Here is a 27,520-nt window from a genome sequence, read left to right on the forward strand (position 1 = left end):
ACAAGGAAGGAAGAAATAAATGCCCCGTGTGTTTTGCAGTTGTGCCTCTGTGCCTGTCTGTGCCAGGTTGGGGTGGCGTTGCCCACCTTAGAGGTCCACAGTACGTGCATATAAATTATCAATTATATTTTAGGGGCGGAAGCTACATTTTAAAGCAAGTTAAATACACAGATCTCTTTTTGTACCATATTGCCCTCGTCTGATTATTTCTGCCATGGTTACTAAAGTCATGTGTGTGTCTCGAGTCTGTCCAGCCTCAATAAAGAACACAATCCCAGGGAGCGAGCGCCCCCTGCTGGAGACACACCTGCTATGAGAAGAATGTCCTCCCATACATCCCGTCTGGTGTGCCCCAAGTATGGGGAGTTGTGGTCCCATGGGGCTGCCCTGTTGGATTCTGTCAGGGGGAACTGTTGAAAATTTGACTCCACAAGGACCGTTGTGGTCTCGCTTGACCCGGATGTGCTTCACACAGACAACACATGGAGTACTATCAGGGCGAGTCCTTAAAAATGACACCCACATTGTCACCCACGGAGTGGAGTCAGGAGAGGAAATGAAGAAAACTTCCCAGGGAGGAGTGCAAGAGGAGGATGGAAGGAATAGAAGAAGAAATAAAGGAACTGCCGTACTGGGGTGTTTCCAGGGAGCTCTTTAATGGCACAGTCACAAGAAGCCTGTCAAAGGCACACAATGTTATTAAATAAAAGAGCTGGATTTGAACCCAGGGCTGAGTGTCTGGGGTTGGTGGTGCTAGTGCGCCCCCTTCAGGTCACGCTGGCTACTTTGTCACATAGCTTGTGCAGTCTAGTTACTTATTCAATGTGAACAACAAGACAGATGGCTTTGTTAAACTGCAGTTTCCCCTTTACAATATGGACGCTTGGGCTGGATTGACTGGCAAAGTTGGCACATCTCATGAATGGGGTTTACTGTCAAGTTGAAAAGGCACACCGTACAACATTAAATAGCATTCAGCCACCTTAATTTTTTACAGTTTTGAGAAAAGCCTTTTTAAAACTGGAGTGTAGTTTTGCCCTGCCCAGTTATGGGTAACTGGGTCAAATGGACTCGCCAAGTTGGCACATCTCATGAATGGGGTTTACTGTCAAGTTGAAAAGGCACCGTACAACATTAAATACCATTCAGCCACTTTGATTTTTACAGTTTTGAGAAAAGCCTTTTTAAAACTGCAGTGTAGTGGCCCAATGTGGGTAACTGGGTCAAACGGACTGGCCAAGTTGGCACATCTCATGAATGGGGTCTACTGTCAAGTTGAAAAGGCACCATAAAACATTAAAGAGCATTCAGCCACCTTGATTCTTTCAGTTTTGAGAAAAGCCTTTTTAAAACTGCAGTGTAGTGGCCCAATGTGGGTAACTGGGTCAAATGGACTGGCCAAGTTGGCACGTCGTAATGTCTCACAAATGGGATTTTCTGTGAACTTTAAAGGGCACTGTGGACAGTTAAATGGCATTGCGCCAACCTAATTTTCATAGTTTCGAGAAAAGACAGATGCTTTTTTTTTCTTTTTGTAAATTGAATTGTAGTTTTGCCAGGCTCAATGTGGGTAACTGGGTCAAGTGGACTTGCAAAGATGGCACTCTCCCATTTCTAATGAATGGGATTTTCTATGAAGTTTAAAGGGCAATGTAGATGGTTAAATGGCATTGAGTCACCCTAATTGTCATAATTTTGGACAAAAGAGGATGCCTTCTTAAATTACAGTATAGTCCCCCATGCAGCCCAACATGGGTTACTTGGGTCAGATTGACTGGCAAAGTTGTCACTCTCCCATTTCTAATGAATAGGATTTTCAATGAAGTTTAAAGGGCACTGTAGATGGTGAAATAGCATTGAGTCACCTTCATTTTCATAATTTTGGACAAAAGCGGATGCCTTTTTAAATTACAGTATAATCTCCACCCCTCAGCCCAACATGGATTACTTGGGTCAGATTGACTGGCAAAGTTGGCACACTCCCACATCTAATGAATGGGATTTACTGTGAAGTTTAAAGGGCACTGAAAATGGTTAAATGGAATGGAGCCACCCTAATTTTCATAGTTTTGACAAAAAATATTGTAATTGCAGTGTAGTTTGCCTGTTCAACGTGGGTAACTGGGTCAAATGGACTGGCAAAGTTGGCATACTTCTATATCTAATGAGTGGGATTTACTGTGATGCCAGCAGCCATAACATCTGCACTTCAAAACAGGTCATCCACCTGAAGCTAAACGTCCAGCCAGTACTTGAATGGCAGACCGGTTGATGCCAATTAGGGGCACCTACCAATGCCCCAGAGCTTTGGCAGGGACAATGTGCTGTAAAAATGATACCATCCTTCAGATGAGACATAGAATTAAAGTCCTGAGTGTCATTAAAGATCCCTGGGTATCTTTAGTAAAGAGTAGAGTGTACCCCAATGTCCTGGCCCACCATGGCCTAGTCATTCTGCCAATCTTCATCCCCTGTCTCCAATTGGCAATCTCTCTCTCTCACCACTTCACCACCTAAGAGCTAATATGTGGTGAGTGTACTGGCACAGAAATGGCTGCCATCACATCATCCAGGTGGGTACTACACATTAGTGGTGATTGTTTATGTAAAGTGCTTTGAGTAGCTAGAAAAGTGGTATATAAATGTAAAGAATTATTATTATTATTATTATTAGTAACCCTTTCCAGTGTCCATTAAACATCACAGTAAACTGCATTCATGATGTTACAGGAACTTCAATTCTAAATACAAAATAGGAGACACAGACCTACAGAATGCAACCTCTGAAATGGATCTGGGGGTTTATGTGGACACAATATTCACATCATCTTAGTAATATGCAGAAGAGATTAAAAAGGCAAATAAAATGTTGGGTTATAACATAAAAACTCTTGAATATCGTGCTTGGACTGTATAATGCACCAGTAAGACCTCATCTGGAGTGTCCTGTGTGCAGTTCTGGTGACCACACTACAAGAAAGACATAGCAGCACTTGAAGCTGTGCAGAGGAGAGCAACCAAGTGCATCATGGGACTTAAGGGCACGTCCTAATGTGACAGACTCGGAGAATTAAACCTGTTTAGTCTCGAGCAGAGGACAATGTGTGGGGACCTCATCCAGACCTTCAAAATCTTCAAAGGCATCGATAAAGGAGATCCAGCAGAATTCTTTCAACTTATAAGTGAATCAAATACTCAAGGACACTGATGGAAATTAAGGGGAAGCCAGGGCCAGCACCACCAGTAAGGCGCATTAGGCGTTCACCTGGGGTGCAGATCATAAGGTTAGTGCACAGGTTACCTACCGAAACAGTCCGTTGGCAGATTAATAAGCTTGGCCTAGGGTGAAAAAATAAATTAGCACCAGCACTGGGGGAAGCACATTTAGGACTGAAACCAGAAAACACTTCTTTACGCAAAGAGTTGTGGGAATTAGGAGCAAACTACTGAGACATGGAGTCGAAGCTGAAACCTTGATGACCTTTATGAAGAATCTGGATAAGACATTTTGGACAGCTTAGCTATTAGCTAAACAAATGAGCCTGATGTTCTGGGTGGTCTCCTCTCGTTTGGCAGACAGCTTAAGCTCTTATGAGAAAAAGACAGCATGCAAAACCGTACATATAGCGCCTGGGACTCTGGGGCTGTGATAGATAGATAGATAGATAGATAGATAGATAGATAGATAGATAGATAGATAGATAGATAGATAGATACTTTATTAATCTTATGTTCTTGTGGAGTATGTAATCTATTTGGCTGTTAACATGTCATAAATAAGTGATCTGAACAACAGGTAGAGGGCTGGAAGCAAATACGCAGCTAACTTCAACTTTTCCAATACGCCTCAGTGTCTTTCACTTTTGATCTAAAAAAAAAACACAAAAACCTAAAAGTTTAAATTCGTGACATAAGCCTTTGAGCGACCGCGGAAAAGTCCTACGGTTTATGAAACGACCCCGCAATGGGAAAACCAGGTGACGACGGCGGATTCGTTATTCATAGTTCACTCTGCCTTTCTCATTCATTCATTTCTTTATTCATTCATTCTTTCTTTCATTCACTTCATTCATTCTTTCTTATCGACTGCTAACCGCCCCGCTTTTCAAGCCGCAGTACAGGTGTTGTCCATGGTGCTGAAGACACCACAAGCCCTCTTCTACCCACACAACACACATCCCGTGACACTGAGCTCGACATGGCAGGGGAGACGGAGAATGACAGGCGGTCATCCCGTAATATTACGAGGCAGCATAAAAAACACACACACATACACACACGATGTAGCAGCTGTGTGTCTCAGCCTATTGCGAATGCCCTGTGATCCCTCATTTCTGTGAATGGAGCCGAGAACGGCAGCGCTGACACGTGCGGCACGTGAGACGGGAATTAGCGCGCGTCGATGGAGACGCGATATTTACACACAGGCGCGCGCACACGCATGGGGTCTTTACGTAAGGATGGGGGTATGTGTCTGTGTAGATTTAAAAATACTTTATATATATATATATATATATATATATATATATACAGAGAGAGAGAGAGAGAGAGAGAGAGAGAGAGAGAGATTATATATTTTAGATAATAAATCTATATATGTATATAGGATGGTCCAGATCTAATTATGCAATTTTCATTACGCTATAACTTATTAAGTTTATTACATAGAAAATCACCTGAAAAATCCCGGACCATCGAGAAATGTGCAAATTGACGACATGAAGAATCGTTTTCGCGCCGAACTGGAATCGTTCCCACATAAATATGTGTGTGTGTGTGTGTGTGTGTGTGTGTCTGTGTGTATATACACATATATATTGTCACAAGATATATCTACTCTCTATATATAAAATCCTAAGCCTAAAAGTGCAACGATTTTAAGAGTCGTTTTTATGTCACTTTTTGTCAGGCTTTAAATTGGGCTTATTTTAAAAACTACATATATATGTTTGGTATCATTCTTTTCAGAATGTATCGAACTTTTTTGTGATGGTTTTTAAATTATAAACTAAAATATCAAGAAAGTTGTGGTTTTTGTCAGTTAAAACGAATGGATCGTTTATTTAGTCTCTTAAAAATACTCATTCGAGCAAAGTGGACCTCAGTTTAACAGGAATACTCCAGTCGGTAAGAGAGTAAACATTTTATTCTCATTTCATGATTTTTACTCCATTAAATAATAATTATTTTTCCTTTTACATATTTATAGAATTTCGTGATTTTGACTCTAATAAATAATAATTTTTCTTTTGTACATTTATAGATTTTACTAATATTCTGGCCGCAACTGGGGGTTGGGTGCCAATGGCGCCAGGGGGGCTTACTCCCTAGTATAGATAGAGTTGTGCTTGAAAGTTTGTGAATCCTTTAGAATATTTCTCCATAAATATGACCTAAAACATCATCAGATTTTCACTCAAGTCCTAAAAGTAGATAAAGAGAAACCAGTTAAACAAATGAGACAAAAATATTATACTTGGTCATTTATTTATTAAGGAAAATGATTGAATATTACATATTTGTGAGTGGCAAAAGTATGTGAACCTCACGGATGATCAGTTAGTTTGAAGGTGAGGTGTCAGGTGTTTTCAATCAATGGGATGCCAATCAGGTGTGAGTGGGCACCCTGTGTTATTTAAAGAACAGGATCTATCAAAGTCTGCTCTTCACAACACATGTTTGTGAAGTGTATCATGGCACGAACAAAGGAGATTTCTGAGGACCTCACAAATAGAGTTGTTGATGCTCATCAGGCTGGAAAAGGTTACAAAACCATCTCTAAAGAGTTTGGACTCCACCAATCCACAGTCAGACAGATTGTGTACAAATGGAGGAAATTCAAGACCATTGTTACACTCCCAGGAGTGGTCGACCAACAAAGATCACTCCAAGAGCAAGGCGTGTAATAGTCGGCGAGGTCACAAAGGACCCCAGGGGAACTTCTAAGCAACTGAAGGCCTCTCTCACATTGGCTAATGTTCATGTTCATGAGTCCACCATCAGGAGAACACTGAACAACAATGGTGTGCATGGCAGGTTTGAAGGAGAAAGCCACTGCTCTCCAAAAGAACATTGCTGCTCGTTTGCAGTTTGCTAAAGATCACGTGGACAAACCAGAAGGATATTGGAAGAATATTTAGTGGATGAATGAGACCAAAATAGAACTTTTTGGTTTAAATGAAAAGCGTTATGTTTGGAGAAAGGAAAACACTGCATTCCAGCATAAGAACCTCATCCCATCTGTGAAACATGGTGGTGGGAGTATCAGGGTTTGGGCCTGTTGTGCTGCATCTGGGCCAGGACGGCTTGCCTTCATTGATGGAACAATGAATTCTGAATTATATCAGAGAATTCTAAAGGAAAATGTCAGGACATCTGTCCATGAACTGAATCTCAAGAGAAGGTGGGTCATGCAGCAAGACAACGACCCTAAAAACACAAGTCGTTCTACCAAAGAATGGTTAAAGAAGAATAAAGTGAATGTTCTGGAATGGCCAAGTCAAAGTCCTGACCTTAATCCAATCGAAATGTTGTGGAAGGACCTGAAGTGAGAAGTTCATGTGAGGAAACCCACCAACATCCCAGAGTTGAAGCTGTTCTGTACGGAGGAATGGGCGAAAATTCCTCCAAGCCGGTGTGCAGGAATGATCAGAAGTTACCGGAAACGTTTAGTTGTAGTTATTGGGGGGTCACAGCAGATACTGAAAGCAAAGGTTCACATACTTTTGCCACTCACAAATATGTAATATTCAATCATTTTCCTCAATAAATAAATGACCAAGTATAATATTTTTGTCTCATTTGTTTAAACTGGTTTCTCTTTATCTACTTTTAGGACTTGAGTGAAAATCTGATGATGTTTTAGGTCATATTTATGCAGAAATATAGAATATCTATAAATAGCACATGTTTTAGTTACAGTGAGGACGTTTCCTCAACCCGTTCCCATAAACAGCACAGTATAATATAGAGCACACAGGACTTTCTTTTCTTTTCCTTTCTTTTCTCTTCTTCCTCAGCTCTCGCTCTCTCTTCCACCTTCACTCCCCCTAGCAATGCTTCGCCCACCTCCTCTCGACTCAGGCCCTCCAAGTGAAGTCAGGCGGCTTCTTTTAACTCCCAGGTGTGGTGAAAGTCCAATGTAGCAGGGACAGGCATCCACGAAACCCAACAGGGCGGCAGTGAACTCCCATGAAGCATTGTGGGAATCCGAGGTGTCATTGTTACAGTTTTGGGATTGGATGGGAATTGGGGGGTATCTGCCATCTGGCACTTCAGGGGAGACAGTGACCTGGGCACCTCTGCTCCACTAGTCCTTCCAATATACAATACAATACAATTTATTTTTTGTGTAGCCCAAAATCACACAAGGAGTGATGCAATGGGCTTTAACAGGCCCAGCCTCATGACAGCCCCCCGGCCTCGACTCTGTAAGTAGACAAGAAAAAACTCCCAAAAAAAACACTTGTAGGGAAAAAATGGAAGAAACCTTAGGAAAGGGAGTTCAAAGAGAGACCCCTTACCAGGTAGGTTGGGCGTGCAGTGCGTGTCACAAAGAAGGGGGTCAATACAACACAATACACAGAACAGAACAAATCCTCAATACAGTATAAAAAATACAAATATTACAAGTATGGAGCAGAATTTAACAGTAGATGATAACACATAATATGATTTGGATTTGTTTAGAGTCCTGGAGACTTTGGCCATCAAGCTGCCTCCCCCATTGGCCATTCCACTGCTCTACCCAATGATTCCTGTGATCCTCCATCAGGGATGACTTTACTTTAGGCGGGCAAAACAACTTGGCAGGTGGGCCGTGGCACCAAGTGTCACATTTGAGTACCGAGAAGAGAAATAGAACAGGTGAGGGTTAGTGACAAATTCTAACAATCATGTTACTTATGTTTAGAACACTCTAGATGAGAACAGGACATTCAGTCCAACAGAGCTCGCCAGTCCTCTCCACTTATTTCTTCCAAAAAACATCAAGTCGAGTTTTGAAAGACCCTAAAGTCTTACTGTCTACCACACTGCTTGGTCGCTTATTCCAAGTGTCTGTAGTTCTTTGTGAAAAAAAAAAATCCTAATGTTTGTCTGAAATTTCCCCTTAACAAGTTTCCAACTGTGTCCCCGTGTTGTTGATGAACTCATTTTAAAGTCACTGTCTCAATCCACTGGACTAATTCCCTTCATAATTTTAAACACTTCAGTCAGGTCTCCTCTTCATCGTCTTTATTTTAAACTGTAAAGGCTCAGCTCTTTTAATCTTTCCTTATTACTCATCTTCTGTAGCCCTGAATCAGCCTAGTCGCTCTTCTCTGGACCTTCTCTAGTGCTGCTATGTCCTTTTTGTAGCCTGGAGACCAAAACAGCACCCAGTACTCAAGATGAGGCCTCACCAGTGTGTTATAAAGGTTGAGTAGAGCCTCCTGTGACTTGTACTGCACACATCAAGGCGCTATATAACCTGACAGTCTGTTAGCCTTCTTAATGGCTTCTGAACACTGTTGGAAAGTCGATAGCTTAGAGGTTACTATGACTTCTAAATCCTTCTCATAAGGTGGACTCTCGATTTTCAGACCCTCCATTGTGAATTCAAATGTCATATTTTTACTTCCTATGTGTAATTCTTTACATTTACTGACATTGTAATTGTTTTGTGACTGTTATGAGTGTTGCTGTCATCAAGGATTTGATTATCATTATTTCTTTCTATCAGGTTCGTATTTGGAGGATGTGTTGTGTTCAAGTTATATTCCGTGTTTGTCAACCGTTGTAAAGATGACAGGTTTCATTTATCGAAGTGTTCACTACCCAAATCGGTACTCGTGAATCTAAGATGTTTAACAGGCATTCCCAGTATTAAGTTGTGGATTTGCCTGTGAATATTTAGCGGCAGCGTGTCTATGAACTGAATTTAAACTTAAGCTTTACACTGTGCTCTCCTACTGATATGTCCACAAAGGCTTGTTCAGATTCAGAGGGTTGTTCCTTCTCTTACTGCATCAATAAACAGCTCGTCTTCCTCTTTATCCGAGACATCACGCACTGCATGCACGGGTTTACCTTTCCCAGTCCTGCAAACTATAGTGAATTGGTTCAATTTACCATATTTTTTACACTGTCTTCCTTTAGCTGGACATTGACTTTTTCCACCGTGTGCTTTGTTTCTGCACTTATGAATATGCTTGTATGCGTCACTCGCTTCATATTGTTTTGCTGCCTTCTCAATTGTGTAATGCGTTTTTTGTTCAGCGCTCTTTGAAGCTCTTGCTTGTTCTCTACGTACTGCGTTCACAGTCAGTTCATGTGAGCCGCTCGGAGTACATGCATCGAAGGTTCTCAGCTGTGCTTGTGCTCTCTCGTGCGATCTTGCGATGTCCACGGCTTTATCTAATGTTAACTAAGACCCGACACTTAAAAGTTTCTCTCGCACTTTCGCTGAGTTTGTGCCAAACACCAGTCTATCCCTGACCATCTCATCTTCGTCTGCATTCACCCGCAAATATTTAGCGGCAGCGTGTCTATTGGATTGCTGCTGATGGACGGCCTTATATGGGCAGGCACTCAATTATGTGGGAGGCGTGACCATGAGAGACGCAACTCCGCCTCACACGGCGACCGAGTTGCAGGCTATGGCCGTATATATGTACATAAGTAGGTTCCAGTTATGACCGTTACGCGTAGAATTTCGAAATGAAACCTGCCCAACTTTTGTAAGTAAGCTGTAAGGAATGAGCCTGCCAAATTTCAGCCTTCCACCTACACGGGAAGTTGGAGAATTAGTGATGAGTGAGTGAGTGAGTGAGTGAGTGAGTGAGTGAGTGAGTGAGTCAGTGAGGGCTTTGCTTTTTATTAGTATCGATACTGAACCTGTCAAATAATGCAAAGAGTACCCGACATGTCTTTCGCCCTAATTGGGGCTCATCAGCTGTACACACATTTGCGTCCCCTTATGGTGATCGAAGCCTCTGACATTGCGCCACAGCGGCTGGTTCGGATGTTTGCCAAACTGCCAGGTGAGGTGAATCCCAACTGATTGTCTTATTCCAATGGCACCTCTCAAGGAGTGGCAGGTGAACACTCCGTTCTTGAAGGTGATGTGTTGGAAGAAGTAAAAATGGTCGAGTGTAAGGACTTGAGTGACTTTGACAAGGGCCACATTGTGATGGCTAGACAACTGAATCAGAGCATGTCCATAATGGCAGAAATTGTGGGGTGTTCCCAGCATGCAGTGATTACTACATACAAAAGGTGGTCCAGGGCGGGACAACTGGTTGGAGCCTGGGAACCCAAGGCTCATTGATGCATGTGGGGTAGCTAACCCTTCTGGTCAAACTCCACCCGGGGGAGTAAATGCGAACATTAATTTTATTTAATTTTTTTTCATTTTTATTACTATTTAATTTAATATTGTTTCTTTGTATCAGTATACTGCTGCTGGATTATGTGAATTTCCCTTTGGGATTAATAAAGTATCTATCTATCTATCTATCTATCTATCTATCTATCTATCTATCTATCTATCTATCTATCTATTATATAGTGCCTTTCATATCTATCTATCTATCTATCTATCTATCTATCTATCTATCTATCTATCTATCTATCTATCATAGAAGAGCTGTTACAGCTCAATTTGCTGGAAAATGCAATGCCGGCCATGACAGAAAGGCATCAGAAGGCACAGTGCATCACAGCTTGCTGCGTAGCCACAGACCACTCAGAGTACCCATGCTGACCCCAATTCCACCACTAAAACCACCTTCAATGGGCACAAGGGCATCAGAACCTGGACCATGGAGCAGTGGAAAAAGGTGGCCTGGTCTAATGAATCACGTGTGGATGGCTGTGTGTTGTGTGTGTGTCGTTTACCTGAGTATGAGATGGCAGCAGGACACACTATGGGAAGAGGTCATATTGGTGGAGGCAGCATGATGCTCTGGGTAATCATCTGCTGGAGAACCCTTGGGTCCTGCTGACATTCATGTGATGTTACTTTGGCACATGCCATCTACCTAAAGATTGTTGGAGACCAAATACTGTACACCCCTTCATAGCAATGGTGGTCTCTGATGGCCTCTTTCAGTGGGATAATACACCCTGCGACACTGCAAAAATAGTTCAGGAGAGGTTGGAGGAACATGATGAAGAGTTCAAGGTGTTGACTTGGCCTCCAAATTCCCCAGATCTCAGTTTGTGGGGTGTGCTGGAGAAACAAATCCGATCCAACTTACAGGACTTAAGGAATCTGCTGCTAACGTCTTGGTGTCAGAAACCTCAGGACACCTTCAGAAGTCTTCAGAACTCCCGGCCTCGAAGGGTCAGAACTGTTCTGGTGACGTGAGGGGGTCCTACACAATAATAGAGAGGTGGTTTGAATGTGGCGGCTGACTGTAGTACTTCCACATCAACTGTCTTTATTATTGCGACCTGAAGCCTGCCCACCAGCGTTAGACAACAACAACATTTATTTCTATAGCACATTTTCATACAAACAATGGAGCTCAAAGTGCTTAACATATTGAAGAAAGAGAAAAAAGACAAAATAAATAAGAATTAGAATAAGAGGACACTAATTAACATAGAATAAAAGTAAGGTCCGATGGCCGGGGAGGACAGAAAAATTTTAAAAAAACTCCAGATGACTGGAGAAAAAATAAAATCTGCAGGGGTTCAAAGGCCACGAGACCACCCACTCCACCTCACATAAATGAACTCAATCAGTCCTCATGGTATTCAGGGTTCACATGGAAGGACTTGATGATGATGGTCACGTGGACTTCTGGCGTTAATCCATCAATGTAGGGACATCACGGTGCTTTGATCAGGTGGTGGTGGTGCAGGTCGTCACCACAGAAAACCAGAAAAAGAACAAAAGAGAAAGTAGGGGATAGTACGGATTTTGAATATGAATACCATGAATAATAATGATAATTAATTGAATATACAGAGCATCAGGATTAAACTAAAATGAAGTTATGAGAAAGCCATGTTAAAGTAATATGTTTTCAGCAGTTTTTGAAGTGCTCCACCGTATCAGCCTGGAGAATTTCTATCGGTTAGCTATTCCAGATTTTGGGTGCCTAACAGCAGAAGGCCGCCTCACCACTTCTTTTAAGTTTAGCTCTTGGAATTCTAAGCAGACCCTCATTTGAAGGTCTAAGGTTACTATTTGGAGTGTAAGGTGTAAGACACTCCGATATATAAGATGGAGCGAGATTATTTAAGGCTTTGCAAACCATAAGCAGGATTTTAAAGTCAATTCTGAATGACACAGGCAACCAGTGTAGTGACGCTAGGACTGGTGTGATGTGCTCGGATTTTCTTTTCCTAGTTAAGATTCTAGCAGCTGCATTCTGCACTCGTCGTTATTTATTCATGTCTTTTTTGAGAAGTCCTGAGAGGAGTGCGTCACAGTAATCTAGTCACCTGAAAACAAAAGCGTGAACTAATTTCTCAGCATCTTTCAATGTTATAAGAGGTCTAACTTTTGGTAAATTTCTTAAGTGGAAAAATGCTGTCCTAGTGATCTGATAAATATGTGATTTAAAATTCAAGTCAGAGTCAATATCCATCCATCCATTTTCCAACCCGCTGAATCCGAACACAGGGTCACGGGGGTCTGCTGGAGCCGATCCCAGCCAACACAGGGCACAAGGCAGGAACCAATCCTGGGCAGGGTGCCAACCCAGCGCAGTCAGAGTCAATAGTTACCTCTAAATTCTTTACCTCCGTCTTGACTTTTAATCCTAATGCATCAAGTTTATTTCTAATAACCTCATTATATCCATTATTGCCAATCACTAAAACGTGAGGCGTCTCCAGTGCACCAGCTAATAGCGCATGTGACTACAACAGTATAAATGATGTACTGACCGACTGACTTCGATATAGTGCTTCTGTGTGTTTGCAACATAACACTTTGCAATGTTTTGCCAAAGTCAATCATTACAGGTATCCCTCCTTTCACCTTATCCTGTGTTTTAAACTGTGGACTTTGTGAAGTCTATCGTGGCGTCAATGTGGTCAAAAGCATCCTCGGCTGGAGTGCCAGTCTGTCTCAAATAAAGATTTATTTTTTAAACGTTACATTGCCAACTGTAGGGTATTGAGGTTTGTTCTAAGCAAGGCAGTTACATGGGGTGCCCGTCTACGTCCGCCATTCAAACGTGAACCATCGGTGAGCTTGGATATGTCAGTGTAAGAACATTAGCTACGCGTGATTAGACCCAATGCATGTGTGGTGCCTTTGAAACGTATTCACACCCCTGCGGTTGTACAGCCTTGGGCTAAAATTGGTTAAATTCAACACTCCACACCCTGGAAGGACAAAGCGAAAATTGGACTTTAGACATTTGTGCAAATGTATTACAAATAACAAACTGAAATATCCTATTGACACGCGTGCTTTGGCTCAGGTGCTTCCCATTCTGTTGACCATCCTTGAGATGTTTCTACACCTTGTCTGGAGTCTACTTCAGTTGATTGAAATGATTAGGAAAGACAGACATCTGAATATAGGAGGACCACAGCTGAGCAAAAACCATCCCATGAGAAAATTGAGAAATTGCCTTCTGAGGGAAGACAGGCGATGGTTTTGAGGTACAGATCAGGGGAAGGCTGTAGCATTGAAAGTTCCCAAGATCACAATGGTCTTCAAAATTCTTAAATGGAAGAAGTTGGGAACAACCACATGCCTTCCTAGAGCTGGCCACCTGGCCAAACCCAGCATTCTATCGATCATCATTGAGATGTTTCTGCACCTTGTCTGGAGTCCACATGTCATCAGTTCAATTGACTGGACTGATTAGGAAAGGCACACACATGAGTATAGAAGGCCCCACAGTCATGAGGTCAAAGGAACTGCCAGCTGACGAAGGAGACAAGATGGTGTTGAGATCATCATTGCAATGTTTCTACACCTTGTTGGGAGTCCACATGTGGTCAATTGGGTTGACTGGACCTGATTAGGAAAAACACACACTGGTCTACAGAAGGTGCCACAGCCATTAGGTCAAAGGAACCACCTGCCGAGGGTAAAGACAAGATGGTGTCGAGGCACAGATCAGGGGAAGGCTGTAGCAGTGAAGGTTGCCAAGAGCACAGTGGTCTCCAGAATTCTAAACTGGTACATTTGGAACAACCTCACCTCTTCATAGAGCTCACCACCCGACCAAACCCAGCATTCTATTGATCATCACTGAGATGTTTCTACACCTTGTCTGAGGTCCACATGTGATGAATTCAAATGACTGGACTGATTAAGAAATTCACACACCTGTATTATAGAAGGCTCCACAGCCATGAGGTCAAAGGAACTGCCAGCTGAGGGAAGAGACAAGATGGTGTTGAGGTACAGATCTGGGGAAGGCTGAAGCATTGAAGGTTCCCAAGAGCACAGCGATCTCCAGAATTCTTAAATGGAAGAAGTTTGGAACAACCACATGTCTTCCTAGAGCTGACCACCCGGCCAAACCCAGCATTCTTTTGATCAGCACTGAGATTTTTCTACACCTTGTCTGGAGTTCACATGTGGCCAATTCAATTAATTGGACTGATTAGGAAAGACACACATTGTTTTATAGAAGGCCCCACAGCCATGAGGTCAAAGGAACTGCCAGCTGAGGGAAGAGACAAGATGGTGTGAATTTACAGATCTGGGGATGGCTGTAGCACTGAAGGTTCCCAAGAGCACAGTGGTCTCCATAATTCTAAACTGGTACATTTGGAACAACCTAAACTCTTCCTAGAGCTCACCACCTGGCCAAACCCAGATTTCTATTGATCATCACTGAGATGTTTCTAGACCTTGTCTGGAGTCCACCTGTGGTCAACTCACTTGACTGGACTGATTAGGAAAGGCACACAAATGAATATAGGAGGCCCCATAGCCACGACATTAAAGTAACTGCCAGCTGAGGGAAGATGGTGTCGAGGCAGAGCTCAGGGGAAGGCTGTAACATTGAAAGTTCCCAAGATCACAATGGTATCCAAAATTCTTAATGGAAGAAGCTGGGAACAACCACACGTCTTCCTAGAGCTGGCCCACCTGGCCAAACCCAACAATTGGGGGAGAAAGGCTTTCATAAAAGAAATGAGCAAGAACCTAATGGTCATTCTGACAGAGCTCCAGTATGGAGATGGGAGAAACCTCCAGAAGGATAACCACCACTACCCATCAGCTGCCCAATACCATACCAGTGGTGAAGTATGGTGGTGGCAGCATCAGGGACAGGGAGACTAGTCAGGGCAGAGGGAAAGCTGAGTGGAGCAGAGTACAGAGATAACCTTAATGAGAACCTGCTCAGGGGACCCTGGACCTCAAACTGGGCTGAAGGTTCGCCTTCCAACATCATAAGGACCCTAAACACAAAGTAAAATCGACACAGGAGGGGCTGAGGGTCATCTCTGGGACTACTCTTGAGTGGCCCAGGCAGAGCCCAGACTTGAACCTAATTGAACATCTCCAGAGAGACCTGAAAATTGCTGCCCACCGATGTTCTCCATCCAACCTGACAGACCTGGAGAGGATCAGCAGAGAAGAATGGCAGAAAATCCCCAAATCAGAGCGTGTGAAGCTTATCACGTAAAACTCAAAAAGACCCCAGGCCGGAACCTCTGCTGAGGAAAGGGTCTGAGTACTTGTGTCAATTTAGCAAATTTGTAACAATTTCTAAAAATCATGTTTCTGCTTTGTCATTCTAGAGTACTGAGAGTTACTTTAAGTGAAACAAAATTAATTTAAATGATTAAAGCACAAGCGGCACGGTGGCGCAGTGGGTAGCACTGCTGCCTCACAGTTAGGAGACCTGGGTTCGCTTCCCGGGTCCTCCTTGCATGGAGTTGTCTCCATGTCTGTCTCCGTGTCTGCGTGGGTTTCCTCCCACAGTCCAAAGACATGCAGGTTAGGTGCATTGGCAATCCTAAATTGTTCCTAGTGTGTGTGTGTGTGTGTGTGTGTGTGTGCCCTGCGGTGGGCTAGTACCCTGCCTTGGGTTTGTTTCCTGCCTTGCACCCTGTGTTGACCTCTGTGACCCTGTAGTTAGGATATTGCAGGTTGGATAATGGATGGATGGATGATTAAAGCACAAGGCTGCAACATCACAAAATGTGAAAAAACTAAAGGGGTATATAATATGTACGGAGCCAGCAGGGGCCGGGTCTTCTCAGCAGCATTGTGTCCCCAGCAAGGATATGACCTGGATCAGAGGTCAACAGGGAGAACGTGGCTTTCAACGTCTTCTCATTTACGCTTTCCATTCAGATAGAGATAAGTAAGACAGAAGCCATACTAGACAGCAACAATTCATTTCTTGTAAAGCCCAAAATCACACAAGGGACACCTCCATGGGCTTCAACAGGCCCTGTTTTATGACAGCCCCCCACCCAGCCTTGACTCTCTAAGAAGACAAGAAAAAACTCCTTTGTAGGGGAAAAAAATGGAAGAAATCTTGGGAAGGGCAATTCAGAGAGAGGAAGAGAGACCCTCTTTCAGGTAGGCTGGGCATTCAATGGGTGTCAAAAAATGAGGTAAATACAACAAACGAAACAGAACTCAAGTAGTCCTATTCACAGAGCAAGATGGCCACCTCAGAAATACATCACGTTAGTAGACAGACAGATACATAAAGTTAGGAAAGGCACTATAAAACAGATACCATAGATTCAGAGATCAAGAAGATAAAAAAGAACTATATGATAGATAGATAGATAGATAGATAGATAGATAGATAGATAGATAGATAGATAGATAGACATGAAGGGCACTATATAATAGATAGATAGATAGATAGATAGATAGATAGATAGATAGATAGATAGATAGATAGATAGATAGATAGATAGATTGATTGATAGATAGATAGAGAAGGCACTATATCATCCATCACTAGCGTGTAGTTAGTTGTATTATTCGTACAGCTGTGGAGATAGCATGTTTGTGAACACACGGTTCCGTCACACTCTCGTATGTTTCTTGGCTCACTCGCGTGTTTCTGTGTGTTCTGTGTGTTCACTTATGTGTGTACTGACGCCTTTAACGCTTTCTAGGTGTGCTCTTCGTGATGTACACAGACGAGTATCTTTGTTGAGACGCTGATGCAGTCAGTCGTTCTGATAAAAGGTGGCTAAATAAAGAAAGATGCCGAAAATGCACTGCAGTCAGCTAAAGCGCTCTGCTATTTTTAGCGCGGCAGAGCGGTGAAGCTGCAGGCCTGGCCTTGCACTTTAATTCGTGTCTATCCCTCCTTCTCCTTCTTCGTCTCCTTCTTCTTCTTCATTTTCCCCCCACTAGCTAGACGATGTCCCCCGTGCAGCAGGAATTCTGTTGGATTTCCAGAGCGGTAGCCGCCGAAGGTCTCGGGCGCAGCACTCCGTGTGTTTTCTGGCTGAGCCCCTCTGCCGGCCCCGCTTGCCAGTTGAATTAATATGATACTATTTTTGAAAGTCAGTGTTTCTAAGGGAGACCTAATGACGCAATGACGTCAATGCAGGTCAATAGCACACTAGTGGAAGCAGCTCGTGGCACAGACAGAGTCTGACTGAGGCTGGCTGGAGCGTTTAGAAACACTGGGTTAGTGTTTTTTCTTCTTTCTTATCATTTAACGATAGATATGTTTAAGATCACAAAAGATCAAACCCGTGTACCCACCAATTGTTAAAAATAAAACATAAGCACACATTTCTTCTGCTTGATGCGCCCCGTTTTCCTCCGGCACCCCTCCACACGCCGTATAGCGCGCTCGCTCCGATGTGTATGTAAAGCTGTTCTATTATTAGACCGCAATCGAAAGATGCGTCGTACTTCAAGTGTGCACATGCACGTTTGCCGACACTCGGTGTGCTGCGTGTGTTCAGTCGCTCTGCCTTGGTGTCTTCCCTCTCCCTTTTACACCCCAACTGGCTTTCAGACAGGACGCACCGAGCCGAGCCGACGAGCCGCTTTCTCCATTTAAATCCTCGAAGCGCGGCACGGGTGATGATGCATTTGTAGCTCGCAATCTGCAAAAGAGCGTAAATCAAAGTAAGAAAAGAAAAGAAGGAACTCGACTGACGAAGTGAAAGACACAATGGAAGGAGTCCACGCTGGAGACGAGACCCTTAAAGGTACGTAATTCTCAAGTTGCTTTTCTAACACTTTTCTTGTTTCCAAAGTTAACGATGCACCGCGAACACAACCCGCGAGTCCGGTCGCCTCCTTTATGCCGTTAGGGCGTGCATTTTGAAATAACGGAAACTAAGTCTGGACCGGAGGTGCAGAACGAGGGAGCGAAAGTGTCAATTTTGTTAAAATGTTATGAATCGAATCTCATCCGCTATCCCGGGAAAGTGAAGGCAGGGGAAACCCGACGGAGAGAGCGGGCAATGCAGCAAAGAGAGCGGAGAGCGGCGGCCACTCCGTCGCTTCCGCATTTCCTCATTCCGTGGCAGGATTTGGGACTGGACTGGAATGCAATGGACCGGGCTCGGGGGCCCGAATGATTCAAAGTTTTTCCTCTCGATTCTTCTGCCTGGATGTGACACATTATTACGGTTTTTAGGGCTGGGGTGGTATTGTTAACTGAAATGCACCTTGCGGGCTCCTAAACGGGTTCAGCGCTCACGACGCGTCTTCTTCTTCGTTGCTCTGCAGATCGAACTTTCCGTTAGCAACAAGGGGGGGTGGGACGGGGGGCTGCGCTGCGTTCGCCCAATTTCTTTTTTTTTTTGTACAGAAAGCCTGTTGCGTTTGTGACACCCGCACATCCATCCGATGGCTGAGCATTTCTGAATTATGCCCAACCTGAGTGGAGTGAACGCAACAAGTCCCAAAGAAATGCTTTAAAGTTTTATCCATTCATTAAACATACGGGGCAAAGCAGGGTGTTCCTAGAATGAACGAGGTAACCACTGAGGGGCGTCCAAGATTTCTGATTACATTTTTTATGGACAGGTTTTGGGTAAGTGGACTGAAGGTGACACATCAGCCACCGAGCCCGTTAATTATGAACACCTGCTGATGTGTGCACTTACAGTGGTGTGAAAAACTATTTGCCCCCTTCCTGATTTCTTATTCTTTTGCATGTTTGTCACACAAAATGTTTCTGATCATCAAACACATTTAACCATTTGTCAAATATTACACAAGTAAACACAAAATGCAGTTTTTAAATGATGGTTTTTATTATTTAGGGAGAAAAAAAAATCCAAACCTACATGGCCCTGTGTGAAAAAGTAATTGCCCCTGGTTGGGCCACCCTTAGCAGCAATAACTGCAACCAAGCGTTTGCGATAACTTGCAATGAGTCTTTACAGCGCTCTGGAGGAATTTTGGCCCACTCATCTTTGCAGAATTGTTGTAATTCAGCTTTATTTGAGGGTTTTCTAGCATGAAGCACCTTTTTAAGGTCATGCCATAGCATCTCAATTGGATTCAGGTCAGGACTTTGACTAGGCCACTCCAAAGTCTTCATTTTGTTTTTCTTCAGCCATTCAGAGGTGGATTTGCTGGTGTGTTTTGAGTCATTGTCCTGTTGCAGCACCCAAGATCACTTCAGCTTGAGTTGACGAACAGATGGCGGACATTCTCCTTCAGGATTTTTGGTAGACAGTAGAATTCATGGTTCCATCTATCACAGCATGCCTTCCAGGTCCTGAAGCAGCAAAACAACCCCAGACCATCACACTACCACCACCATATCTTACTGTTGGTATGATGTTCTTTTTCTGAAATGCTGTGTTCCTTTTACGCCAGATGTAACAGGACATTTGCCTTCCAAAAAGTTCAACTTTTGTCTCATCAGTCCACAAGGTATTTTCCCAAAAGTCTTGGCAATCATTGAGATGTTTCTTAGCAAAATTGAGACGAGCCCTAATGTTCTTTTTGCTTAACAGTGGTTTGCGTCTTGGAAATCTGCCATGCAGGCCGTTTTTGCCCAGTCTCTTTCTTATGGTGGATTCGTGAACACTGACCTTAATTGAGGCAAGTGAGGCCTGCAGATCTTTAGACGTTGTCCTGGGGTCTTTTGTGACCTCTCGGATGAGTCGTCTCTGCGCTCTTGGGGTAATTTTGGTCAGCCGGCCACTCCTGGGAAGGTTCACCACTGTTCAATGTTTTTGCCATTTGTGGATAATGGCTCTCACTGCAGTTCGCTGGAGTCCCAAAGCTTTAGAAATGGCTTTATAACCTTTACCAGACTGATAGATCTCAATTACTTCTGTTCTCATTTGTTCCTGAATTTCTTTGGATCTTGGCATGATGTCTAGCTTTTGAGGTGCTTTTGGTCTACTTCTCTGTGTCAGGCAGCTCCTATTGAAGTGATTTCTTGATTGAAACAGGTGTGGCAGTAATCAGGCCTGGGGGTGGCTACGGAAATTGAACTCAGGTGTGATACACCACAGTTAGGTTATTTTTTACAAGGGGGCAATTACTTTTTCACACAGGGCCATGTAGGTTTGGATTTTTTTCTCCCTAAATAATAAAAACCATCATTTAAAAACTGCATGTTGTGTTTACTTGTGTTATATTTGACTAATGGTTAAATGTGTTTGATGATCAGAAACATTTTGTGTGACAAACATGCAAAAGAATAAGAAATCAGGAAGGGGGCAAATAGTTTTTCACACCACTGTATCTGATCAGCCAATCACGTGCATACAGTCCTGCAGATTCAGGTCAGGAGCTTCAGTTCGTGTCCACATCAGAACTTGAATGTCATCTCGGTGGCGTGGCATCATTGTTGGTGGCAGACAGACAACTCTTTGAGAGTTTCTGTAACTGCTGATCTCCATGGGATGTTCACACATAACAGTCTCTAGTGTGTACTCAGAATGGTACTGGAAAAAACACCAGTGAGTGGCAGTTCTGTGGAAGGAAACACCTTGTGGCTGAGAGAGGTCACAGGAGAATGACCAGACTGGTTCAAGATGACAGAATAGCTGCAGTAACTCAAATACAAAAGTGTGATGAGCAGAAGAAAAAAAAAAAAACATCTCAAAATGGACAAAAAGTCGAACCTTGAGGCAGATGGGCTGCAACAGCAGAAGACCATGTCGGCTTTCACTCCATCAGTCGAGAACAGAAGGCTGAGGCTGCAGTGGGCACAGGCTCACCAAAACTGGACAGCTGAAGACTGAGAAATGTAGCCTGGTTTGATCAATCTCGATTTCTGCTGAGGCACACAGATGGTGGGGTCAACAGCATGAATCCATGACCCCCACTTGTGCCTTGTGCCAACAGTCCAGGATGGTGGTGGTGGGTATAATGGTTTTCTTAGCACACTTCAGACCTATTGATACCAATCAGTCATCGCATGGAGTCTACTTCAGTTTGACTGTTGTTGCTGACCATGATCATCAACTCATGGCCACACTTCAGCCATCATCTAATGGCTACTCCCAGCGTGATAATGTACCACAATGCAAAAAGTCTTGTCAAACTAGTTTCAGGAGCATGCCAATGAGTTCAGTGTCCTTCAGTGGCCTCCCCTGTCACCAGATCCGAGTCCAATAGGACACCTTTGGGATGTGGCGGAACAGTAGACTCATGGTTTGAAAGTCCACCTGACAAATCTGCAGAAATCATGTGATGCAATCATGTCATCCTGGACCAGAATTTCAAAAGGCATCTTGTGGAATCCATGCCATGAAGAAGTGAGGCTGTTTAGAGAACAAAAGGAGGTCCTACTCAGTGTTAGCATAGTGGTCCTCAGAGTGTAAAGCGCTAAAGTTAATAAGAAGGAAAATTGGAAATGAGACCCCATTAAATAACAGTTTATACCCAAAAGCCAAGGGCATTCACGAATGGCCACCAATTCATCCCCAGCATCAGGAAAGGCATCTGGCTGTAAAAAATATGCAAACGCCTCCATTGGAGATGTCTAGGCAAAAGAAATGTAAAAATGGGAACAGCAATGGAGGAAGAAGAAGAAGATGAAGAATACACATGGGTTGCGTGATGCATTTGTAGCTGGCAAGATATTAAACCATTCACCCATTTCCTAACCTGCTTATCTGAACCCTACACTAGCAGCCATTGGGCATAAGGCACTAATAATCCTTGGACGCAGTGCAGAGCCGGACACACACACACACACACACACACCCACCCACAAGGGGTCAATTTTTCCATCAGACTGATAATATCGTTGTTGCGTATTTAGCCTCTGGTGACCAGATGGCCCCATCGAAAACTTGGTCTCGTGGTCGTGCAGGAAGGCCAAAAAACGCAAACTGCTTCTCAATTCGCTGTCAAGTGACAACTGCCAGAGCTAAACGAAGGGATGGCCCTGCCCTCTGCTTGTACACTTTCACCAGGGTTCATCCATTTATTCACTACGTTTGCCTAACTGGAAAGTATTGGGTGACCCTCTATAGGCCAAGTGACACCACATGAGTCTCAGTTCATTATCTACACAATACAGTTTATTTTTGTCTAGCCCAAAATCACACAAGGAGTGTCACAATGGGCTTTAACAGGCCCTGTCTTTTGTCAAATTGCCTTCACTATCTAAGAATACGAGAAAAACTCCTAAAAAAATCCCTTGTAGGAGAACAAAAATGGAAGAAACCTTGGGAAAGGCAGTTTGGAGAGAGACCCCTTTCCAGGTAGGTTGGGCATGCAGTGCGTGTCAAAAAAGGGGGGTAAATACAATACACCATCCATTTTCCAACCTGTTGAATCCAAACACAGGGGTCTGCTGGAGCCAATCCCAGCCAACACAGGGCACAAGGCAGAAACCAATCCTGGGTAGGGTGCCAACCCACCACAGGACACACACAAACACACACCAGGGCCAATTTAGAATCGCCAATTCACCTAACCTGCATGTCTTTGGACTGTGGGAGGAAACCCACGCAGACACGGGGAGGACATGCAAACTCCACGCAGGGAGGACCTGAGAAGCGAACCTGGTCTCCTAACTGTGAGGCAGCAGCGCTACCCACTGCGCCACCCAATACACCATCCCTCCATCTGCAAACCTGTCTGTCTTAAGGAGGGTCGTGAGAATCTGGAGCTGATCCCAGCAAGCGTTAATAATAATAACACATTTTATTTATATAGTGCCTTTAAGGCATTAGACTTAAAACCATAAAGCATTGGGCCCACAACCACTAAGCAAGTCACAGCATACATAGATTAGCATGGGGCCCCCGGGCAACTGCCCATCATGCCCACGCGTTAACACGGCCTTGAAGCAACGCACAACATTTATGATACGATTGGTTCCTTTTCTTTTGGTTTTCCAGTTTGGAGCACAAGCAGGTCAAGTGACTCGCTCAGGGTCACACAGTGGTGTCAGTAGTGGGATTTGAACCCACAACCTCAGGGTCTGCCTTATTCACCACACCACACTACCAGGCACAACATCGGGTCAAGGTACCAGCCCATCGCAGGGTGAACATGGAAACAGCCACACACACACCCCCAGAAGGGGCCAGTTTATCTATTAGACTGAAAATGTCAGTGTTCCTGATTTATCCTGTGGTGCCCAGATGGTGCCATCAAAAAACTGGACACTAAGGGTCAAAGGAAGGCCAAAAATGCTGTCTTTTAATATCCTGTCAAGTGATGTCTGCCAATAGCTAACTGAATGGCTGGTCCTGCCCTCTGCTTATACGTATACGTTAGGTAGATTTATCTTTTCTCCAGGTCCATCCGTTCATTCACTACTTTGATCTAACTGGAAAGTGGTGGGTTAGCCCCTGTAAGCCAAATGGCACCGCACCAGTCTCAATTCAGCATCCATCCATCCATCCGTCCATTTGCAAACGTGTTTAACCTAAGCAGGGTCGTCAGAATCTGGAGCCTAACCCAGCAAGCACTGGGCACACAGCAGGAACAACATCTGGACAGGGAACCAGTCTATCACTGGGTGAACACACACACACACACATCAGGGGCCAATTCAGCATCACCGACATACCAAACCAGGATGTCTTTGGACTCTGGGAGGAAGATGGAGTAAAGCCAAATGGACAAGCGCAGAATGTGTAAACTCCATGCAGGGAGCACCTGGGGGCGCAGATCCTGGTGTCCTTACAGTGAGGCCGTGGCATTATCACAATGCCACCGTGACTCTGTCCCACTTAGACCCTCAAGCTCCACCCCTCAGGGTGAAACAGCACCACATTAACTGAGACATTGAAACCCTCAAGGAGCCAGGCCTTCAGAAAGTCTTCAGACCCCTTCACTTTTCTCACATGTTGTGATCTGCTAAAATCATTTCAATTCAATTCTGTCACTCATCAAGCAACAGAATGAAAAAATGAAGACAGGATTTTTAGACATAGCTGAAACATCTCATTGACACAAGTAGTCAGACCCTTTCGTCAGTTGAAGCCCCTGTTGTGTTGATTCCAGTCTGGAGTCTTCTTGAGTTGTATGTGTCAAGCTTCACACAACCACCATTCTTCTCTGCTGATCCTCTCAGGCTCTGTCAGGGTGGATGGAGGACACCATGGGTGGACTGCTATTTTCAGGACTATCCAGAGATGTTCCACTGGGTTCAGGTTCAGGCCACTTAAGGACATTCCCAGAACTGCCCATATGCCACTCTTGTGTTGTCTTGGCTTTGTGGTCAGAGTCATTGAATGTTCAGCCCAGTCTGAGGTCCAGAGCCCACTGGAGGAGGTCTTCATTAAGGTTATCTCTGTACTTTGCTCCACTCAGCTTTCCCTTGACCCTGACTAGTTTCCCAGTCCCTGACGCTACCACCACAATACTTCACCACTGGTATGGTATTGGGCAGGTGATGAGCGGTGATTGGTTTCCACCAGACGTTTCCCTTAGAATTGAGCCTGGAAATTTCAGCCTCAGTTTCATCAGACCAGAGATTCTCGTTTCTCATAGTGTGACAGACCTTTAGGTTTCTTTTTGCAAACTCTAAGCAGATTTTCATGTGTCCTCTGGCCACACAGCCATAAGGCCAAGATGGGTGGAATGTTGCAGTGGTGGCTGTCCTTTTGGAAGTTTCTCCCATCTCCATACTTGAGCTCAGTCAGAATGACCATTAGGTTCTTGGTCACCTCTCTTATGAAGGCTCTTCTCCCCAAATTGCTGGGTTTGGCCAGGTGGGCCATCTGTGTGGTTGTTTCAAACTTCTTCCATTTAAGAATTATGGAGGCCACTGTGGTCTTGGGAACTTTCAGTGGCGTTCAGCTCTCTTGCCTTGACCCTCACTAGCCACAGACCCCCACCCCAGTCCCTGATGCTTTCACCACCATGCTTCACTGTTGGACAGGTGATGAGTGGTCCCTGGTCTCTTCCAGATGCTGCCCTTAGTATGGAGGCCAAACTGTTTCAATCTTTGTTGCCTTTTTCTGGTATAGAACAGGTGGCAAGTGCTGCCTGCTTTCCTCCAGACGTGATGCTAATTTTGGTTTCATCCAACCATCAAATTTTGTTTCTCCCAGTCTGAGAGTTCTTCAGATGCCTTTCTGAGAACTCCATGCAGGCTTTACTGAGGAGAAGCTTCTGTCATAAATCTCAGATCGGTGCAGTGATGGCAGTGGTGGCTGTCCTTCTGGAAATTTCTCTCCATCTCCACACTGGTCTTCTTGAACTCAGCTAGAGAGATCATTGGGTTCTTGATGACCTCTCTTACTGAGGCCCTTCTTCCATAATTGCTCAGTTTTACCAGGTGGTCAACTCTAGGAAGATGTGTAATTGGTCCAAACTTTGTCCATTTAAGAATTATGGAGGCTACTGCGCTCTTTGGAATCTTCCATGCTGCAGGATTTTTTTGTAGCCTTCCTCAACTCAATCCTGTCTCTAAACTCAGCAGGAAATTCCTTTGACCTCATGGCTTGTATTTTGTTCAACTGTGGGACCTTCTACAGACAGATGTGTGTCCTTCATAATCAGTCCAGTCAGCTGAATTGAGCACAGGTGGACAACAGACAAGGTGTAGAAAAATCTGAGTGATGATCAATAGGATGCTGGGTTTGGCCAGGTGGGACAACTCTAGGAAGAGTCATGGTTGTTCCAAACCTTCCATTTAAGAATTATGGAGACCACTGTGACCACTGACTGCTCCTTCAGTAAGCATTTCTTTTTACCTCATGGTTGTGGTCCTTCTATATTCAGGTGTGTGGCTTTCCTAATCAGTCCAGTCAATTGAACTGACCACATGTGAACTTCAGACAAGGTTTAGAAACATCTCAATGATGATCAACAGAATGCTGGGTTTGGCCGGGTGGCGAGCTCTAGGAAGATGTATGGTTGGTCCAAACTTTCTCCATATAAGAATTATGGAGGCCACTGTGCTCTTGGGAACTTTCAATGGTGTTGAGACATTTCTGTAGCCTTCCCCCAGATCTGTGCCTCGACACCATCCTGTCTCTGAGCTTTGCAGGCAGCTCTTTCTTCCTCATGGCTTGGTTTTTCCTCAGCTGTGGACCCTCTACAGACAGGTGTGTATGTCCTTTCTAATCAGTCCAGCTCAGAGGTGGACTCCAGCAAAGGTGTAGAAACATCTCACTGCTGATCAACAGAATGCTGGGTTTGGTCAAGTGGGCCAGCTCTACTATGTGTTTTGGTTGTTCCAAATGTATCATTTAAGAATAAGGCCACTGTGCTCTTGGGAATCTTCAATGCTACAGCTTTCCCCAGAACTGTACCTCAACACGATTTTGTCTCTTTCATCAGCTGGCAGTTCCTCCGACCTCATGGCTGTGGGGCCTTCTATATTCATGTGTGTGTCTTTCCTAATCAGTCCAATCAATTGAATTGGTCACATGTGGATTCTAGAAAAGGTGAAGAAACATCTCAATGCTGATCAACATAATGCTGGGTTTGGCCAAGTGGGCCGGCTCTACTATGAGTTGAGGGTGTTCCCAACTTCTTCCATTTAAGAATTCTGGAGACCACTGTGCTCTTGGGAACCGTCAATGCTGCTGCCTGCCCCAGATCTGTACCTCAACACCATCTTGTCTCTTTCCGCAGCTGGCAGTTCCTTTGACCTCATGGTTGTGGGTCCTTCTATATTCATGTGTGCGCCTTTCCTATTCAGTCCAGTTAAATTAATGGACCACAGGTGGACCACAAACAAGGTGTAGAAACATTTCAATGGTGATCAACAGAATGCTGGGTTTGACCGGGTGGCAAACCCTAGGAAGACATTTGGTTGGTCCAAACTTTCTCCATTTAAGAATTATGGAGGCCACTATGCTCTTGTGAACTTTCAGTGGTGTAGACATTTCTGTAGCCTTCCTCCAGATATGTGACTGAACACAATCCTGTCTCTGAGCTCAGCAGGCAATTCCTTCGACCTCATGGCTTGGTTTTTGCTCCACTGTGGACCCTCTAACGACAGCTGTGTGTCCTTCCTAATCAGTTCAGTTCAGAGGTGGACTCCAGACAAGGTGAAGAAACATCTCAGTGCTGATCAATAGAATGCTGGGTTTGGCCAAGTGGACCAGATCTACTGAGAGTTGAGGTTGTTCCAAATGTACCATTTCAGAATTCTGGAGCCTACTGTGCTCTTGGGAACCTTCAATGCTACAGCTTTCCCCAGATCTGTACCTCAACACCATC

The 27,520-nt window shown here is 44.1% G+C and overlaps 1 long non-coding RNA gene across 1 annotated transcript in view; it reads left to right on the top strand.

Annotated features, from left to right (window-relative positions):
* Nucleotides 1–17,791: 17,791 nt before the first annotated feature.
* Nucleotides 17,792–27,520, top strand: part of LOC120523175 — a 224,339-nt gene continuing 214,610 nt past the window's right edge. Inside the window, exon 1 of the long non-coding RNA XR_005632564.1 lies at nt 17,792–18,111. This is a non-coding gene — a long non-coding RNA (uncharacterized LOC120523175). The remainder of the gene's footprint in view (nt 18,112–27,520) is intronic.

This window comes from Polypterus senegalus, chromosome 1 (genome assembly GCF_016835505.1).
Source record: "Polypterus senegalus isolate Bchr_013 chromosome 1, ASM1683550v1, whole genome shotgun sequence".
NCBI lineage: Eukaryota > Metazoa > Chordata > Cladistia > Polypteriformes > Polypteridae > Polypterus > Polypterus senegalus.